A 22,101-nucleotide genomic window follows, 5' to 3' on the forward strand; every position below is an offset into this window, starting at 1 on the left:
AGTGTGACTAGCACTAAAACTGTGTGTGTGGTGAGGGAGATATGAATATTGAAGTGTGGAGCTGCTCTCCCAAAATGTCTATGGTATTGTACACTGATGGTAAATCAATAAAATTGTATTAAAATATTAGAAAATTGAAAATTTACCTACAGTACTATAAAAAGAAAAAAAAAACTTTAATACCTCTTGTCAAGATTGAGAGTAATTCTAAAGATGAATATCCTATTCATCTGAAAATCTATTAAAAGATTTCTCTTTCTCTCAGCTACAGACTTCATGTAGAACAGATACCTGAATCCAGCTGTCTTTTATGAAACAAGATATTACTGTGATTTGCAGAAATGTAAAACAATGTCACTTTTCTCAGTATTTTTTGTTTTAGAAATTTTTTTTTCCTAAGAGTAAATTACCTGTTACTGGAAGCTATGATTAATATTTTCTTAAATGAATTAATGCCTAAATACTTTATAACATTTCAGTCTTAGTTTCTATTATAGTAAATATTGAGAGATACAATCATATAAACAAAAGTTCTTTGGTTCTTAATAATTTTTTTGTGTGTGCAAAAATTTCCTGAGAGCAACATGTTTAAGAAATGCTGTCCCAGAGCCTTGTATATCTAAAGGCAAAGTGTGAGCAAAGCTAAGTCTAATGCCTCTCATGTGTCCATTCCTCCTATCTCTTGAGAATTTGTACCAGGTTGTTCAGCTTTTTGGTGGAGTTGAATTTAGACAGCTTGCATTAGGACTCCTGGGTCAGTCGGAGCCTATTTGTAGGACAATTTCATCTCCATTTATAGGTGAGACTGTGTATTAGCTCTACTCAGTAAGTCAGAGCCTAACTTACGAGTTTCTCTAGTGTTAAAATATCATTAGGATACAATCTACAACTGAATATGTCAACACATTCCTTGAAATATTTACCCAGTTTCAAAGAGACTGCTGAGACCACAGGGTAACTGTCCCAGGGACAAAATGCCCAAACAAGAAACCACATGGAATTTCATGAAAAACTGGGAGAGGATCTTTGGATTCATAGAATCCTCCTGTCATTGGCTAGATTTGGACAGGGACGCACCATGCACTTTGGCTGATAGCCACTTGGATCAAGTACCTACAAGACATTGCAGGAGGCACAGGCTTACATGCTGATGCTGAGTTGGGGACAAGAGTGATGAACAAGGGATGTGAAGCTGGGATGGTGGGTGATCAAATACAGGGTAGTTCTTTAGCCCTCTGGTCACTGTCTTGTTTCAAACACAACTGATGGCTTGATCGCCCAGGATTATCTTTAGAGAAGCCAGATGAGCACCTGCATTTCTGCAGAATATATCCAAAGAGGGGAAAGAAGTATGTATCTGCTGGGTCTTTTATCTCATTGGTCAATGGTTCACCCTCTGGTATGTTGAATTTCATTATAGGTCCCATAGTTCTCACATTGCTTCTGGACAAGGGAGGACTCAGAGCAACAGACTAGGGGTGCAGGACACAGGTGGAAGGGGAGCTGGTGCCCATGTTAACCTAGTGTCTATAGGAATTGGGGAGAAGTAGATGATCAAGTGTGTCCTGGTGACAGCTGAAGTTGTCCATATCTGGTGTGTTGCAGAGGGTGTGTCTTATATGGTAGTGTGCACAAAGTGCAAAGGATAATTGCACTTTGGGGGGTATGTCTCTGCTTGCACATTCTCCATTCAGGTGTAAATACTCAATAATCAAACATGCCAAAGAAAGAGAGAGCATCTCCCTGGGGAAGGATCCCAGCTTGCAGATGTCAGGTATTTCAGGTGGAGTCACCATCCATATTGGCTTCTAAATTATCAGGTGACTCTAGAGGTGAGCTAGTTTCTCCAGTTCTCTCACTTTGCTATTATTGTCATTGAATTAATTTTATTTCAACAAGGACATCATGTTAAACTCCAGTCCTTACTAAATAAAATGTATAGTTTCAATGCAATGAAATGATCGACCACTAACCAAGTTAGTATTGGGAAGAATCTCTGAGCGGGCGCCTTCCAACAGTGCTGGCTTGAGGTCCTCTTGCAGCAGATCACAGACTGAGAAGTAATCTGCTCTCCCCATCTGGCCTTTGCATCACTAACAGCATACCCTGCTTTCCAAGTTATTCACACTGAATGTATATCCTTCTATGGAAAACTAAAAATATCATTAAATGTGGTCCAATTTGGTACGATACCTGTGAGTAACAGAAATACAGAGGAATATAACTTGCCAACACTTCCCAGCTTGGGATTTATAAAGTACAGAAAATTGGATACACTATTTTGAACTCTCATTGTACAGGAAATTATGTCCTATTTCAGAAAGCCTGATATAATTTCTTGCCTACTTGTTCTGGTCTATCCATACCTGGAACATTGTATTTAAGTTAAGTTTACTTTATTATATAAGTGGTACAGTTAAAAGGAAAAAAGTGTCAAAAGAATTGTCCAATGACTATAATGGCAGAACAACTGGTTTTTGAGGCAAGAGAGAAGCATTTATTTGTGCTTAATCTAGTAAAGTGACTTAGGACAGAGAGGTGATGAATTTTAACATGATGGTTCTCAAATGTTCTATCTCTAAACATGTCATTTGACTTACAGTTCTGCCTTACACAAAGATATTAAGAAAACATTTGGGACAATTTTCTACAACCTTTGGATTCTCCATGGCCTCCAGTATCTCATTTCTTTCTGTTTTCAAACCACCGGAATTAGAAGAAACTCTGAAAATCACTTTATCTTCACCCATGTTGGACCAGGAACCAGTTCTCCCTCCAAACATTCCACTGAATTTTAGAGGATAATAATTGCTTATGAGAAATAAATCAGTGATATAAAGAATTTAGTGTAGAAAGACAAGGAGAGAGAATGGCACAAAGTCAAAGTTATTTTAAAAAATTCAGATTCCTAGTGTATATTATATTGTTAATAATATTTAATAATGGCAAATTATGACTTTAAAAAAACACACATATATAATTTTATATAGATTTTTAACTTTACCTTTATTGTAAGTGATATAAGTGCCTGGAAGCTATGGACTCATAAAATAGGCATGATGTTGAAGTAATACTTAAATTGTTTGCAGTGATGACATGGGTCAGCCAAGCAGTCATATCCCTGGTCCCTGTTTTGATGTCAATGGTATTTTCAATGATGATGTTCAAAGACTGTATTTATAAATAGCTAAAATTAAGATTTTTGAAGTAATTAGCCACATTAGCTGAAGCCCAGACTGGGAGTGTAGGGCAGTGCACGTATTCTGGAAAAGGGTCCAGAAATGAGTGTGAAGTTGAAGTCTGATCCCGGCACTGGAGAGTCCATCCTGTGTGTAGGTAGAAAGGACTGGCTCCTTGTGGAACAGACCTTTAAATAAAACTCATATGCAAAGCAGATTTGCAGCATGCAGGTAAAGTTACAGTGTGGATGGAACACTGTACAGAACTAAATGGAAACCTAGAAAAATCAAAGGAATTCAAAAGAATATTCCAGTGTTTTATTTTTTCTCTCCCAAATTATTTTATCAATTTATCCATTCCAGAACAGAGTACCTCGCATGATTTTATATGTATAATATGTGCCCAATAACTTTCAAATGAATGGACTGACATACTAAGGAACTGTCCTTCATGAAACAGGACTAGCATGGCTGGTTCCAAAATGTATCCATGTCCCAGTTCCTGGAATCTGTGAATGTTAACATGTGGCTAAAGGGACTTTGCAGATTTGATCAAATTAAAGATCTTGAGATGGAGGATCATTCTGGAACATCCAGGAGGGTCCTAAAAGTATTCAGGAATTTTCCTAGAGAAGGAATTTAGGGAGATGTAACCTTAGAAAGAAGTAAGAGAGGTGCCAATGGAAGTGGCTTCCACAACAGAGACAGAGACACAGATTCCCCCCTGAAGCTTTTAGAACAAATTCTGCTACATAATGACTTTAACCCAGTGAAACTGATTTTGGATTTCTGGCTTCCAGAACTGGAAGAAAAGAAAGTTAAATTATTTTGAGTCCCCAAATATGTAGTCATTTGTTCAAGCAGCAATGGGAAACTAATACAATCACTAAAATGAGAGTTTTATCCCTACAGAACTCGGTTCAAATGATTATAGTGGCAATCAAAGAGACTTAAGAAAATAAAACAAATTCAGTTTGTAACAAGCTAGGTTCCCTAGAGTGTAAGTCTAATGAACAAATTACACTTGTAACTCATGAAGATAGAAGACTTTGTTTGGTGAGATATTACAGGAGAGTAAACATTGATGTGCAAAATTGCAAAAATAACAGTAAGTAAATTAGCAAGTAAATTTAGCACATTCACTTGTGCTAAAAGTTTATATGGAATTGGAAGTGACTTGCTCTTTTAAACACTAAGAGAGAGTATAAAACCCACAGTAATGGAAACACTGACATCAGTACAAGATTAGGGCCTCCCTGGTGGTGCAAGGGGTTAAGACACAACGTATGAAGCTGTCCGCAGGCACTGCAGCACGAGTTTGATCCCCAGCCAGGGAGCTACCCACATGGCGCAGCAGACCTCTCCTAACTCTCCCACTGCCCCCCTCAGCAGTGTATTTCAGTCAGTCTGCCTGTTCTGTTCCCCACTCTGTCTCTGGTGAATCCTCTCACCCACCCAACCCTCCCCGCACCTCTGGCCTTGTATGCATAAATAAATAAATCTTCAAAAAAAATAAGTACAAGAATAGGTGAAAAAGCTGGTGGAACAGAATTAAAACCTTGGAACCACATTCATTTATGTATGCACATGTAACCAGTTGCACTTTTGGCATTATAAATTGGCAGGGAGAGGACTTAATTTCAAAGTAATGGTCTTGCAAAAATGTCCCATTAGAGTGAGAACAATCAAGTTGGATTCTTCCCTAATGACAATTACAAAAGTGGATTTCAAATGTATTCAAGTAACTAAGTGTGAACAATGGAAATACAAAGTTTGGAGTAGAAAACAAAAGCGTATCTGTGACAGGAGTGGGCGAGTTTTGTTCTTAAACTCAACACCTTGAGCAGGTGTTATAAGGTGATGTTCTGAATTTGACTATGTTGAAGCACAGCATTTCTGTGTAGCAAAGGGTGTCACAGGCAAAATGAAACATTTCATAGCATGGGAGAAGAAATTCACCTTAGTTAATATCATCAAAGGAGTAAAAATAAAAATACTCAAGAAATTTCTGTGGATCATCAAGGAAAAAAACCAGAAACTTTAGTTTGTAACAGGGGTCCCCAGGGACAGGGTCCAGCCCTGCAAAAGGAAGGGTGGAGCTGATCAGTAAGAGAAGACTGGCAGGATGAAAGCCCAGACCTGGAGCCAGGGAGGACACCTGGAGGAGGCACATGGAGCAGAGAGACATGTGAAGAAGCCATGTTTGCTTCTTGGCCTTGGACTTGGGGGAACATAGGGGACAGTTGAAACAGACGTGGGTGAGAGACCCGGGTAGTTCATAATGGCAGCCTTTTTCTTGATTTTGATTTTGAGCTTTTCCTTCTAGAATTGCATGGCCCCTTCTGCCCCTTTCCTAACCAGAAGGTGCCTTAGACTTGTGGCAGGCTTTGGGACTTGAGTGGCCCTGCTTTGGGTTACCCTGTTTGTCTGGGCAGTTACCCATGAGGGGACGGATGACTTTGGGTGCTGGATTTGGAAACTATATTCTTTTTTTTCTGTTCTCTATTGCACACTAATTATCTATTGCACATTAGTTGTATTTAAGTTCCTTTCCATTGACGGTCTTGATGCAGTGAAGGGCAGAACCTATTGAGAGCAGGCAGGTTTGGGGCACTTGGGGTGCCCCTCACTCTTCCCTTTAATGAGGATAGAATAGAAAAATAATGAAAGAGGGAAAAGTAGCCAAAGCACAAATGAAGAAATGCTTGAATTGAGTAGTTCGTTCTGGTGGAATTTGGAGGATTGAGAAAAGCTTATGTTGCTGTAGACTGGAGTGCTCTGAAATGCTCCCTGGCAAGACACAGCAAGAGGAGGTGCATATCATAGAGTAACATAAAATCTATACTCTATAATACTATGTGTGCTATGTAGAATATTAAAAATTTTATGGTGCCTGGCAGAGACAGTGTGACTTCTCTTAAGGAGAAGAATCCATAAATAAAAATATGCAAAGGAAAGCTAGGAAATGCAAGCACATTTGTGGTCAGCAGAATAATGAAACCTGAAGACATCCAGGTTCCTAATTCCCAGAACCTGTGGACATGTTCTGCTACGGGGCAGGGAGGAATACAGATGGATGGGCATGAGGGCGCTGATCGGCTGGCGTTAAAATGACAAGGTTATCCTGGATTATCTGGGTGAACCCAGTGTAACCACAAGCATCCTTAGAGGAGGGAGGCAGAGGTGGCAGAGAGATGAGAGAGACAACCATTCCCGACATTCAGGATGGAAAGAGAGGCCAAAAGCCAACGTCCAGGCAAGTGGAAAGCACTGAGCAGCTCCAGCTTTAGAGAAGCGTGGCATTACTCACACCTGCAGTTTGAGCCTCCGGAGACCCAATTTGGGCTTCTGACTCCTAAGCTGTGAGTAAAATTTTGTGATATTAAGCCTCTGGATGTGTGGTGCTTAGTTAGCAGCAATAGGAAATGAATACAAAGTTGGAAGCAATGGACTAGATCAGTGTAACTGAAGTAAAAATGCAGCCCAAGTGGAAAAGCATAAGAAAAGGAATGTGAAATCCATAGACTGATAGAATTCATGTGAGTTTAAAACACACAGATAATAAGTTATCACAAACTAACGTTTGGAGGGACATTTGGAGACTGGAAATAAATGGGAGAATTAAAAAAAAAAAAGAACAAAATATGGAATCAGAAAATGGCCCTTTGTCATTAAAATGCCATGAAGTCCACAGATAAAGACATTAGTCTCTTTTCCATGTGTCGCTGATTTTTGGACAGCTTATAATGAAGCCCAAGAACAGCAGAAAAATATTTGCTCTCACTATCTATGTAGGAATTGAGGTGTTAATCAAGTAACATACCCCCCCATTGTCTTCAAATTACCCATAGAATTCAAGAAGGGAGAAAATCATACACAGCAAAGAAAGGCAATTAGGCAAAGGGATAATAAGGTGAAAATTTACCCACAGCATTCCTGGAGAAGCCCAGTGCCCTCCTGTGTGGCGGGGTTCACCAGCCCCAGGGGCTTACACACAAGAGACTCCCTTCATTTTGCAATGGGGGACTGAAGCCAAAGGCTGTTACAAGTGGCGCCCCCCTGGAGGGGGTTGCTAGTGAGGGTGGAGAGCCCCCGGTGAATGCAAAGTACCAGTGGGGGTGGAGCCTGATAAGAAAGCAGCCCCCCAGGACTGAGCTTTGGGGATTTCAGTGTTGTTGGATCTTCAGCGATTCTGGGGTCAGCCATTTCTGCCCCCAACATGCTGATCTTGCAGACGGCTGTTGAGGGCTTCTGAAAGACATGGAGAGGCTACCAGCAGCCAACCTCAGAGAAGAAAACTTCAAAGGTTTTGCAGGTAGCTGAACGACTGAAACTGTTTCCAGGTTTGCTGCTGGTACAGCCTGGCAAGGAAGGCCAAGACCAGGAGCCAGGCCCCTTGCTGAGCTGTGAGTGTGGATGTTTGTCAGGTTGTTCAGCTGCTGCAGCTGCTGTTTTGAGTGTTGCTTGTTTGGTGCTGTGCTGGGGCATCTCTGCAGGTCTGGGGAACATCTCCTGTTGTGTCTTTTGCTGTCTTCTTGAGTTGGATCCCGGCCTATAGTCTGGCTGCTACGTGCTCCAGGTCCACAGTGATGGGAAGACACCGTCTTTGGATCTTTGGAGCATTTGTGTTTAGGGCTTTGAAACACTAGACATGATTTCGGATGAGGTAAGCAGCCATTTGTGGCCTCGGTGACTCTGTTTTCCCTTGTTTGTTAAATAAATCCTGTTATTGTTACTCTCTGAAACAGAGTAGTCTTGCAATTGTGTGCATGGGTGAAGAACTCAGACAGCGACTGGTAAACTATTTGGGCCGTGTCCTTGGCCAGTTTTAGCGACCCTTGCTGCCCTGTATTGGTCTGTTCCCTGGACCATGGTGACTTCTGCATCTTCCCATCCCTGATCTGCAGAGATAATAACAATGTGCTGGTAAAAATACTGTGAGTGCCGCCTGCGATACTAGAATTGGACCCTTTAAATTTCAACCTGGAGCATTTCCAAAGACCCTATATAAAACTTGACTTAAAATTCCAGGACCATCGAGAAATAACTTGGCTTTGTAAGAATTTTCGAAATTCCTTCAATTCTTGTGCATCACTGTGGTGAGGTATGATCTCTTTTGATAAGCAGTGAATTTAAGATAGCTCTGGGCCTGGGCTTGTTCTAAAGATGCAAATGATAAGGAATTATTTGCTGTATCTTTTCACCCATAGTATGGCACATTGTCTATGTTGAATTTTGCTGATAATTCTGAGGTTTTCCCATGTATGCAGGACTATGGAGACTGATAAGCTCGAAGTATCTTCAAATATGAACTATTTCATCCAGACACTCTTTAAAACTCCTTATAGTCACATCCCCATGATGGTCGCAGTCTGGTTTCCTCCTTGCCAGTTCTTTCTGTTGTGTGGGTCACTTCAAAGGTAGTGCTAGGAGCTTTCAGGATTTGAAAGTCTGTGGTTGTGGTTGCTTGTATTTGCCTGGGGGGTTAGGAGAGGGGAGAGGAAAGCAAGATTTCCAGGAAGGGGATGAACAGAAAAGTAGAATGCTCTTTAAAATTGAGTAATTGTTATAGGACAGGGAGAGGGGCAGCCCAAACCCCGCAAACCTGCCTATTCTAAATGGGTTCTGCCATCCGCCGCATCAACACAAAACACATGAGACTTTAATGGTAAGGAGCTTTAATAAAACTAGGAAACAATACAGGTAAGGCAAAGAGTCTAGTTTCTAAGTGAAGCACCCAAAGTTACCCGTCCCGTCGTGGGTAAAAGTCCATCCAAATGGGATTGGTGCAGAGCAAGGCCCCAAAGCCTGCCACGAGTCTAAAGCACCTTCCAGTGGGGACCCACAGCAAAGGGTCAGAAACAATCAGACAAGCCCAGAAGGAAAAGAGCAAAATCAACATCAAGATAAAAGCTGCCATGGTCACCTCCCCACGGGTCTCACCCACATCTGTGTCACCCAGTCCACGACCAAAAGACAAGGGCAGTTTCTTCACGTGTCTCCAGGCTCCATGCGCCTCCTCCAGGTCTCCTGGCTCCATCCTGCTTCCTTCCTTCCTCAGTCTCTTCTTCAGCTTCTCCTCTTCCTGCTCAGCTCCACCCTCCCTTGGGTGGGGCAGGGAACCTCCCCCTTTCCTGGGGACCACCCTGTTACATAATGAGGGCCTCCCTGGTGGCGCAGCGGTTGAGCGCTGGGCTGCAAAGCTGCCTGCAGCCTCTGCAGCGCCAGTTCGATCCCTGGTGCTCCCCGGCCACCGGAGGAGGAGGGTCCCGCATGGCGCGCAGACCTCTCCTGCCGCCCGCTGCTCCCCTCAGCAGTGTACCTCGGTCCTTCTGCCTGCTCTGCTCCCCGCTCTGGCTCTGGTGAATTCTCTCACCCTCCCGCGCTTCTGACTGTACCCAGTGCTTGTATAAATAGATAAATTAATTAAATAAATTAAATAAATAAATCCAAATGATCAAAAATTAGAAGCATTTTAAAAAAAAATAAAATTGAGTAATGAATAATTTCCTTTAAAAAAACTCTTACCCTTGTTGTCATATTATTTTTAAATAATTTAAAATGTCACCAAAGGTAAAAGAAAATAACCGAAATAATATAAGAGAAAAGCAAATTTTAAAAAATAAAAACAATCAGGAATGGAGAAAATGCAGTATGATTTTGGAATTAAAAATAAGGACAGTATCGGATTAAAAACTGAAAATTGAATGCTGGCCAAATGAAACAAATTATAGTGGCATCAAAAGATGAAAAAGATAAATAATTAAAAATGAGCAAAATGAGTAAGGAACATGCCTTCTGGTTATTGAGTGGTAAAGCACATTAAAGGAAGGGTGATGAATAGATGATGCAGATGAGGGTGCAAAGGTTGGGAAGGTGGTAAAGGATGAATGAATGCCCTGGAGGTTTTGTGAGGGGGGAGGGAGAGAGGGTCAGAGTGATTGTTACCTGCCTCACCTCACTGGGCAGTGCTGGAGGCTGCTCCCTGACTGGCTGGCAATGGGAAGAGCTAAGTTCAGTGGTTAACAATATAGCCCTTCCCTGCCCCTTCTAGAAGTAGAGCTGTCCTGGGAAACCTTTCAGCAGAAGTTGCATAAATAGTCATAAAAGGCAAACGTCTCTTTGGATTTCTTTCAGCTTGCAAAAACAGGTATTAAGTAGGTTTTCCTTAAAAGCAAAGTGGTGTAACAAAAACTTTCAAAAAGTGTCCATAGATCAAGGTAAGGGGAGATGAAAGAACCGGTTCACCACAGACAGGAGAAGCCTGTGGTCAGCCCTGGGGAAGACCAGATGGAAGGTGTGTGTTGAAAAGTGCTGACATCCTTTTACTTTGCTCTGACCAGGAGTGAGCTACAACTAACCTTCATCTCTAATGGATTCCTTAATGGGGGGAGGGTAATTCTGTCAGCCTATTCTCCTGCCTTTTACCTTGGAGGGGGTTCTAAATACCCAAATTTAGTGTCTACCAGGAAAATGAGTACCCTGCTCTTATTAACCTCACTTCCCAAATTAAAATTCAGGTCTAAGTTTAATTCTTAATAACTTGCTGGAAGCATATACTCTGTGTTTTATTTCTCAATTGTCTTCTTTACTCAATATGGTGATTTACTTTGTTAGAATGATAAGTGGGATTATATGGTAGCTCCATTACCGAGAGTTTCTAATGAATAGGTGGGTGATTATTATGGAGACCAGCTGTTCTGTTCTATTTTGCTCCTGTCTATCCTCTTACTCGCCTTCCTTTTTTAATAATACAACATTTTGCGGGGAGGACCCCGCCTTTGCATATATTGCAGAGGAAACTACAGCTGCCCCTTTGGTCACAGGTTGGGGCTGTGACTTCAGCAAGACTTACACATTATGCTCCTCTGGAAATTCGAGGAGTGTTAAGAGAAAAACCCTGTTCTTGAGGGGTGCACATGACAGTTTCAAAACGAAACTATTTGCACAGAAAGATGAATGAGAAGGAATTCAAAATACCTGTAGAATGGATCATCATGAAGTTTCGCACATTCTAGGAGAACATAAGGAAGGACCTGGGATTTGTATCAGGACAAGGGCATGCAGAAAAGGGGAAGACAAGGGAAAAAACCAGAAAAAAAAAAAAAAAAGAGGAAGAAACCAGTTGTATGGGGTGGGGTGGGTTGGGGTGGGGAGGTAGGGCAGAAGTGGGAAGGAGCATCAAGTGAACAAACCAAAGTGAAATTAAATATTTTGGTAAAGAAAGCAGAAAGCTGAAGTTGGGGGTGGGGTGGGGAATGAAGCAGAGGGAAGGTATGTGAGCACACTTAGCAATTTCCATAGCCTGTACCAACTCCAGCTCCTTAAGAATAGTGTCAGAGGCTGTAGGCCCATGCCTTGATGATTGTGTGCCAGCTGATGGTTTCAAGTTAGTTGCCAACACCTTGATCGAAGCCCCCTAAGCTTCAGTATCTTTCCAAAGTATTTACCTGGATCTGGTCCACCTCCCTGGTGCTGGCTATTTGAAAGCAAAGGGCATGCTCAAATTCAGCCTGCAGCCCTCATGCCTTCCCACTGCTCCTGCAGCAAAGCGCAACTTTGGCGCCTAAGGCCAGGTGGGCCTGTGCAGTTCTGTGCGCCCTCCTCCCCACTTCCAAGGTCTGCAGCACTGGCACTGGGACCAGGACCTGACCCAGACTGTCTGGTCACCCCCTGGCTGCTGCCGCCCTCTGCAGGGCTGCTGTGTATCTACCCTGTGCCAGCTCAACTCCTCCACATTCTTTAGCTCTCAGTCTAGTAGGAGTCCTCAGCTTGAGGGCAACCCCGCCCCCCAACCTGCTGGATCAGGTCAAATCCCCCACTAAATCCCTCCACTCCCACCCCCTCAAAACCTCAGAGCTTCTCTGCCTGGCACTAACCACTTGTCACTTTACATCAGCTTCCTGTCTCATGCTTGATTCTCTCCTGTCATCATGCTTGTAAGGTTTTTGAGACAGAAATTGTGTTGCAGCCCTGGAATTTTGCAGAGGGCTGTGGCAGATACCAGAAAACAAAATGAATGAATGAATGAATGAATGAATAAAAGAACTGGATGGAAAAGAGTGAGGAGGGAGAAAGAGAAGACTCTCGGAATCTTTCAGAAATAAGATAGCTGCAGAGGCGAGCAGGGCATGGAATATAGAGGGTGTAAACTTTAATGTGGAAAATAAATTTTTCCTGATATCTTGAAATTATTAAAAGCTTGAAATTATTAAAAGGCCCCATTGCTTGGGGCCTCCCCGGTGGTGCAGTGGGTTGAGTGCTGTGCTGTGAAGCTCTCCGCAGCCTCTGCAGCGTGAGTTCGATTCCTGGTTGGCCAGGGAGAGTCCCACATGGTGTGGCAGACCTCTCCTGTTGCGCCTGCTGCTCCCCTCAGCAGTGTGTTTTGGTTGTCTGCCTGTTCTGCTCCCCACTCTGTGTCTGGTGAATCCTCTCACCTTCCCACATCTCTGGCCTGTACCTCAGCTCTTGTATAAAAAAAAAATAAATCTTAAATATATATATATATATATATATATATATAAAAGCTGTGGCCATTGCAAAAAATTTTTTGATTCCATATTGTAATAGCAACTTCAAGGTCAGTGACCTTTTCAACTATTCTTAAGACTAGTTTAAATTAAAAACCTTTTCAGAAAAAAGAATGCAATATTATAAAAAAGTGATGGAATTGTTTCCCGGTGCTGATGTGATGTTGTTATGATGAGAGGAAGAAATCTGAGACATATTAACCTCAGAAATCAAAAAGACGAAATTCCTCTTGGCTTTGATTATCGATGGAGGATGGATGTCACTCTGGTTCATGCTTAACTATTCCAGTGGACTTATCTATCTGACTGAGCTGTGAGAAAAAAGGCTCTTATCTCAGGCAATTTAATCAGGTCTTAGGATGGTTATCAAATATAATATTTCAAGGATCTCTGGAGTGACAGAAAAATCAGCGCTGAGAAGTAATTCCTAAGGGTTCATATGTGAGCTGATAATAAATGGAAGGGGAGGTTACTGTAATGACTAAAAATTAGGTCCTAAGCTTTATTGGTGAACAATTTGTTGAGAAATAGGTCAGTAGATCTTTGTCACAACCCAGGCTTCTTTGTAACTTGAAAGAAAAGGTCAAATTAATTTTAAATCACCAAAATGAATCTGTCTACATGGCCTTTGGTTTTGTTCATCATAGAAACTAGGATTAGGTGTCGACAACTAGACATTAACCTTAGTGGTTGATTATACATAGACTACGTGAAGGCCAGGATGAGGGAATGAAAAATACAGATTAGAACCTGCTAATTACAGCCACCACTTATAAGCTGCATATTATTTTCAGAGAAGCAATTACATGAAGAAGGTATTATTATTATTCATAGAGGGAGAAAGCTATGCCATGGGGGAAAAAATTCTGTAATATCCTCCACCCATTATCCCATCCAAGCTAAGACCCTCGGTGACTACACAGCTTTAGGCTCACATACGTTTCATATATAACACCAACCCACACTAACTTAAGGAGCATATATTTTGATCTTGTGATGGAGAATGGATTTACTAGATGCTGCTGGATGTGGCTGGTAGAGGAAGACCCTTCTGTTTTCTCTTATAAAATGGTGACTTCATAATTTTCTATTAAGGGGCTCACATTTGGCTCAGACTCAGCTCTTTTTTTTTTAAATGATTTATTTATTTATACAATCACTGGGTATAGTCAGAAGCACGGGAGGGTGAGAGAATTCCCCAGAGCGGGGAACAGAACAGGCAGACTGATGAAGTACACTGCTGAGAGGCACAGCGGGCGGCAGGAGAGGTCTGTCGTGCCACGTGGGACCCTCGCAGGCGGCCGGGAATCGAACTGGCACTGCAGAGGCTGCGGGCAGCATCACATCCCAGCGCTCAACCACTGCGCCACCAGGTGAGGCCCTCAGACTCAGCTTAATCAGATTGCTCAAGGGGACATTTAGTGGGATAAAAGATACTCCAAATTCCAAAAATGTGCTTCAAAATGCTGTTTTATCACTGGCCATCATAATACTACTATTTTACAAATATAAGAAATGATATTCTTGGAATTTAAGGGTATTTGAAATTTCCTGTTAGAAAAATACTTTCATTTCTTTGCTGAAGAGAAGTTCCTCTCTCCTAAAACTCATGGCTACCTCATCATCTTTTGGGTTAACATTATCTTCTGCTGTGATGTGGGCCATATGTAGCTCATTCAGTTTTATTTCATTTTTTGCTTGACCAGGCTGTTTTCAAAACATTAGGAAAGAGGTCATCTCATCAAGATTCCAGTTTTCAAATACACTGAAAACTAATAAAATAAGCATTAACACTGAGTTAGTTCTCTACTCAACAAATGAACAATGTACATTTCTACATAACCTGATTTATGGTCAATTAAGGATCTAGCCATGGTTCGTGGACAGAATCCAAAATTTTTTCCTGTTTAATATGAACTTTGTTTGAGAATGATGATAAATGATCAACATTTTATGTATAATTGAGAAATCATATATATATACATACATATACATACACATGTACATAATAAATATACACACATAAAAATTACATGTAAGTGATTATACAATTTTGTAAACAAATTTATATGCTTCATAATTGCCCTTAAAACTTATTCTCTGTAAATCTGTTTACTCAAATTGGGAGATGGAAATGTTGAATCCTTGCCCAAATCTTCTTGTTATTTGTCCCTTAAAGTCTGCTCCTTGACTGAGTTTAGTCTTGTCTGTCTTAATTATTAGAATAGTTGGAATAGCCATGCTGTGTTTGGTGCTCCAGATACAATATAATCTTTAATTCTTCTGAAAACTTGTCCAAAATCCCATAGTGAGCAAATTCTGGAGACAGGGTGGAGCCCTGATTTCTCTCACCCTCTATCTATACTCCTAATCTTCATTTTTCTTTCATGATGGTCTGTTTTAGACGTGCTCCTTTTTTTTTTTTTTAAGATTTATTTATTTATGCATACAGAACTGGGGTACAGGCCAGAGGTGCAGGGAGTGAGAGGAATCACCAGAGACAGAGTGGGTAGCCGAACAGGCAGACTGACAGCAATACACTGCTGAGGGGAGCAGCAGGCGAGACAGGAGAGGTCTGCTGCACCATGTGGGTAGGAGCTCCCTGGCAGGCAGGGCGGGGATCAAACTCGAGCTGCAGAGGTTGCTGATAGCTTCACAGTGCTGTGCTTAACCCCTTGCGCCACCAGGGAGGCCTCCTTTAACTTTAATGCAATTATGAATCACTGAGGATCTTGTTAAAAGGCAGATTCTGATTCAGTAAGTCTGGGGACAGGGCCAAGATCCTGCATTTCATCAGGTCCCAGGTGATGTGGATACTCTTGGTTTGTGAAACCCACCTAGGTATGCTAGGTGGATCCAGCTAGAGATTACCTACCTATGTTTGTCCTTTATCTCCATGCCAAAATATACAGTGGCATTTTTAATAATGTATCCTCAAGCAGGGTCAACATAAGTAACAGAGAAATGAAAATCAGCTCTACCACCATTTCTCCATAGGTCCTTGACATTTGACTTCTCTGAGTTAATTTTTATTGAGTCATTGAAAAATGAGTATGTTTGACTAAGTCATCACCACCAATGCCACCACCACCATCATCATTATTTCGGGGGTTATAGAGTGCTTATGATAAGCTCTGACCCCGTCTGGGTGCCTTATATTAATTCCATCCTTTAATCCTCAAAGTAATTTTATATAGTTAACTAAGGCATTAAAAGATTAAGTCAAGTTCTCAGAATGTCTATGATTCTAAATGATACTGTTAACTTTGTTAATAGTTTAAGAACAGTGAAAAGTTATCTTAGTTAACTTTTTTGAAAAAGATTTGCATATGTCAGCAATAACTAAGCAAAATTTATAGTTACAAGAGCAAGATGATATCAGATAAATTGTAGAAGACAGGTCAATTTTCACTGCGAATCTTATTCCTTTATTTTAGGCAATTATGTAAATGCTTTGAGCCTTGGTGGGGTGCCTCCACTGTAGAGATAGGAGGCACTTATCTACCTTGGTGTACCTTTGTGAGAATTAGATGGTATGGTTCATGCAAATAACCCAGTGTTTTGTAGATAGAGACTCACACAGCAGTAGCTTTTGTCCTCATTATATTAGTGAGAGAATTAAAATATTACGATTGCCTCCTGTCTTATCTCATTGAGTGTATGAAGAAACAGTGAGCTGCACATGGTGTCTGTCAACTTTTTCCCTCAAAATCTGGCAAAATTATTAGAGTCTTGGATTTACATTTAAGGCAGCCCCATTCTTGATCATTTCTCATTTGGGGTGATAAGAATATAAAGGACACGCTTTCTTAGTACTTTAATAATTTGAAATTACTGTTTTAGTCCAAACTACCTAAGAAACTAAAATTTAAAAAAAAAAAAACTTCATTCCAGTGGAATCGTAGTAATATAATATAGTCATTACTAAGATGGAAGTGAATTAACTGTGAAGCTTTCTCTTCAGAAGCAAATTATGGTATTCACTTAGATGAACGGATCATCGACTTTGGGTATTAAAGTGACCTATTTGTTTAAATGTATTAAAACGTAATTACTAAAATAGCCATGCATGACAGTAACAGATAGAGTCTTAGCTCTGGATAATTGAAAACACCAAACTTCCAAACTGGTTTCTGATGAAGTTCAATGAAAATATTCCAAAGAGTTATTGTGGCAGGAAATGACCATTTCATTCAGTTTTCCTCTAATTCATTCTTCATTTGCTCATGACTTACATAGAGGCAGGCTTCTATCAAGGGCATGGCCTAGAAAGATGAATAAATTGTGCAAAACCTTAAGCTCATTTTTTTAGTCTGGCAGATGGATATACTAGTGGGAAATTAGAATATAACTTGTGTCGTAAGAGTAACTACAATGCCAATGTGTAGGTTGCACGCAACATTAGCACACCATCACCTTTATCAGCATAAAATGTAGAGTTGAAATAATACACTCTGTAAGCAAAGATGAAAAATCTCTTTGCTTGCCCTCTGTGTCCTTTCTTCCTGAATGTATTAACCCTGAAGTCCCCCCAGATAGAAATCCTGGGATCGCTCCCACAGTATTGTGACACTCTAGAAGATGGATTCATTCTTTTTTATGATGGCTTTGGAACAGATACCAACTTAAAATCCAGATGAGGATTTTTTTAATGCATAAAATTGGGTGCAAGGCATCCCATACAGAGAAATGACAGACTTTATGCCAGGCAACATTATCAGTCATGGCCATGTGCCTGGACCATTTTCTTCTATTCTGTTTCTTTGCGTACAAAATAGAGATAATAATTCTTACATCTTTGCAATGCTGTACAGATCACATGCTTAGAAGACTGAATGTGTTTAACAAATGTTAATTCCTATATTCTTTGCTCTTCTGGAAGAATGTCATATGCAAACTTATGTGAGCAAGAACAGAAGTGGTATGTCAAAGGAAGGCTTGGGGTGGTGAAAAGCAAGGTATGTATAGCAGGGCAGGACATCAAGCATGAGAGAGGACGGTTAAGATGACTGTAGGGTCAGGATAGGGCACTGAGCAGGTTTTCTATGATCTTAGCAGATGGGTAAATGAAGAGTCCTGGAGCCCTCGGTGGCTTTCTCAGGCTTTTATTGAGTTTTACATGCATTGCAGCAACCTGGCAACATGGCAGGCAGGGGTGCCAGAGAGCCAGGAGGCTAGGTAGGCCTCCAAGACCCTGCAAGTCTTCACTCTGGGCTCCTCTGGCTTCTTTCACCCTCTCTCTTGCCTCTCTCTTGCTTCTGCTTCTCTCCTTGACTATCTCAATACTCCTCCCATGGTCCACAGAAGTAAACAAGTCAGCTTACAACAATGTAACAACTGCAGGTGCCCCATCAGGCAGGGCAATCCTACAGGTGTGAGGGCAGAAAAGCCTGAAAACCATTTACCCTACAATGACTTTGGTGACTTATATTTAAAGCTATCCATGGAGAGCTCTCCCTTGTGGTGCAAGGGGTTAAGATGCAGCACTATGAAACTATCCACAACTACCTCAGCACGGGTTCGATCCCTGGCCAGGGAGGTGACCTACATGGTGCAGCAGACCTCTCCTGTCTTATCTGCTTCTTCCCTCAGCAGTGTATTTCAGTTGATCTGCCTGTTCTGTTCCCCACTCTGTGGTGAAACCTCTCACCCCTCACCCCTCTGGCCTGTACCCCAGTTCTTGTATGCATAAATAAATAAATCTTTAAAAAAAAAACTATTTATGGAAAGACTTTCTTGACATGTGTAAGGGCAGGACCGGGCACTGTGCAGGTTTTCTGATCCCATGCAGACCGGGTAAAGGAGGAGTCAGAGTCCTCAGTAGTTTTGCAGGTTTTTTATTTGGGGTTCACCAGGCATATGGCAGGCAGGGGTGCTGGCTGGGGGGCTGGGAGGCTGGCAGACCTCCCAGCCCCCAGCAAGTCTTCACTCTATCTGGGCTCTCTGGCGTTCTCTGCTTCTGCTTCGGCTTCTCCTTCAGATTCTGCTGCTGCTGCTGCTGCTACTGCTGCTGCTGGCTGGGGCTGCTGGCGTCCCCCCGTGACGCCGCCCTTAAAAGCAGTCTTAGCTCAGCTGAATGCCATCTACCTATGCCCACACCCTATTCCAGGTGCCCGCCATCAGGCATGCATTCAGGACAAGGATCCATCATCTATCCTGATGGCGAAAGGGCAGAAAAGCCTGACATTTTCTTTACCCTACAACATGGTAAAAAGTTTTATCTATGGCTTGTCACAAAGAAACAATGGACAAATGTTTATTTTTTAAAAAGCGAAACAATTAGGTCGTTTTATTTAAAGACCTAGAAAAATCATTTTGGCAATAGTGTGAAGAGTAAGTAGAACTAAGAGAATGGAACCAGGTGGAACAACACAAGAATCCCATAACCACTTAGTTAGGAAAGAATGAGACTAATAATGCAAAGGAAGAGAGGAGGAAAGAAATAAGAGAAGATTTGGAAATCTTGTCTGGTAGGTAAATTGTTGGGGTTCTGATCACTTGAAGATGACAGTAGCGGAATCATCTCATTGAATATTTATAGGTTATCCTATGCAGACTGAATAAAGTATGATTTTTATCCCATGAATTTTTTTTTAGGTAAGCCAAATTAAAACCACTGTTGTTTATCTCTCTTTTTGCTTTCGAAAATGTCATTTAGTCATTCCCTTTTTGTTAAGGAAGTCATGCTGATGTTGAGTGATTCTATACTGATTCCTACTTTTCCTAAAATAGCCTTGAATGATTGTGAAGGCTCATTTCTGCCCTAAGGGTATTAAAGAGTGAGTCTTAGCTCAGGTGTACTTGGGGACTCTGCCATATTTGTCATTTACTCATTCATGATAGAGGCTCAATTATTGCATGTCCCTTGGGGCAGTCTCCCCTGTGCAACAGCCATCCTACAACTGACTTTTGTTTGCTTGTTTTTGGAACCTGGTGCTGATTGTCTTCAAGCAAGAGCCTCATGAGTTTTGGTAGAAACTACCTGCCTTTAATTTCAGGTTATATGATTCAGATAGGGTTCCATCCCTGACTCCATAGAGGAGGTGTGAAACATAGGCTAATTTTATATCTGAAACCATGTCTATCATGATTGGTTTTGCAGTGAGTACAGGAGTACAGGATCCCAGTTAGTCAACTAGAATGCGGCCTTGTAACTTAAACAGGACTTTCTTAATCAGGACCTGCCTGGTAACTTAGGGTAATGTTAGTCTACAATTGAAAGGGGCACAAAATAATAGGATCTGAGAATGAAGCCAGCACAACAGAAGACAGAGCCAAGAGATGGAAGTAAACCAAGTCACCTCTTGACCTCATCCTACTTCCAGGACATTTCAGATACAGGGAACATTAAGTTTATGCTTTTCCTTAATTTAGTTTGCAGTGGGGCATCTCTCATTTACAAAAGTCTAGCGATAGCCTATTCACAAATTAAATCATTCTTTCTCTTTCTCACTAGGGTCCAATGTAGAGAACTGAATTAAGATAATTCAGGGAACTACTGGATGCAGCACAATATCATGCAATATTCCACAAATTAGAGACATGTGACATTGATCCAACTGAACTTTCAGGCAAAGAACCAGAGATTTGAAGAAATCAAATCGTTCCTTTGAGACTTCAGACAAGAATCTGATAGGATAAAGGGTCCCTTTGCCAGTGGTTCTCTGTCTTGGCTGCACAGTGGTATCACCTGGGAAACTTTAACAAGATACTGACATCTGGGTTCCAAGACCAGAGATTCTGATTTAATTGGTTTCGGTAGGGTCTGGGCAGTGATTTGTATCAAAGTTCCCTAGATGATTCCTTTGTGGAGCCAAGACTGAGGCCCACTGTGTTCAAGACATGGATGAAGAGCAAGGAAAACCTCGGCCTACAGAGCACATAATGAGTCTGCCTATACCAAAACCACCACATGAGGCATCAGGCATTCATAAATCTGCAACAAAATCTTGTTCTAATGATTAACAGCATGGCCACTGTGTTCCTTTTAAATAAATGGCAACTGTGTGTCTAGGAGGCAGGGGGAGCAAAAAGGGGAGCAAAAATCCAAAGGTCAGATACAATATCTGACAGAACAAATTGGCCAGCTCTGACCTTTCAGAAGAGCGTTTAACCAAACAGGCTGGAGAGCTTAGCTCCACATTGATAGAGCAACATTTTAAAAATCAGTTGAAATCCTCTGACTCTAACCTCCACCCAAACAGTGCTTGTGAGTGAGAGTGCTAATCAATGAACTCTTCCGATTTATAAGTTAAGATACTTGAAACATAGATCTTAGTGTCAGGTGGAGAAGTGCTTAGAAGTGGACTCATTAGGAAGTCATACTATTTAGAAGGAACTTGACTTTTAATATAATTAAAAAAAAAACAGTGACTTGGTTGAATCTAACCAAGACTCTCTTGTTAGCTGGGTGTTGAATGATGAAACTCATACATGTGTGAATATTATTTTCATCAGTCTTTGAACTCTTGGGTGTACAGTAATGACAAGAGGAAACTCTCTTACCTGCAATTATCTTGAAAAATTTGCCCTTCTAAGATGTTGGCAGGAGAAATTTAACACCTAAATCTTGGTGTCTTATTTCCTCCATGGGGTCAATTAATTTATTTGTTATTTGGGGATAGGTTTGTTAATTGCATAGCAGTTATAGTACAGTTTACAGCAAAAGTGTAAGTATAAATGGCAATCCAGGATTTCTAAATGTTTGTCCTCTACTTGCTAAGGCTCACAATTTTTGTGCTTGTCACAAAAATGAAGTCATAGCACAACAGATATGTGGCATGTGTTTACAGAGGGTGAACAATCATCCTATGATTGATTTGAGGATCCAGAAATTTGCTATTGCCTATCAAAATGTTTTAAATTATACAATACAATTTATCCAAAAAAATCAAAATTTTCTCAACATGGAGCTTTCCTTCCTAAGAAATCAACTTCCTGGTCTAACCAGACATTTTCAGAGGCTAGAGATGGAGAATCATTCCCTACTCCATCAAATCAAAAGGACTTGGAATCAGGTTGTAATACATACTGCCAGCTGAGTTAGCTAACAGTATTCCCTGGCCCCCAGTCTAATCATATTGGCGTCCATAATGATCAACAACCCAGCACGTTCTTCTCACTTCTTTATTTTTCTATTCTCTTACCTGGAATAATCTTCTATATTCTTATATGTCCTATGTAAATCTCTTCATGCCTCAAAACTGTAGCAAGCCCCACCTTCTTTATGGAGCTTCCCAGGTTTGCTTATATTCCTGGACTTTTAATGCTGTACTACATATATTTAAAGATTATATCCTGACTCTGGTATCCCTGTTTGTTTTTTTTTAAAGATGTATTTATTTATGCATACAAGAACTAGGGTACAGGCTAGAGGTTTGGAGGTGAGAGGG

The sequence above is a fragment of the Talpa europaea genome (assembly GCF_964194135.1).
Source record: "Talpa europaea genome assembly, chromosome: 1".
NCBI classification, from domain to species: domain Eukaryota; kingdom Metazoa; phylum Chordata; class Mammalia; order Eulipotyphla; family Talpidae; genus Talpa; species Talpa europaea.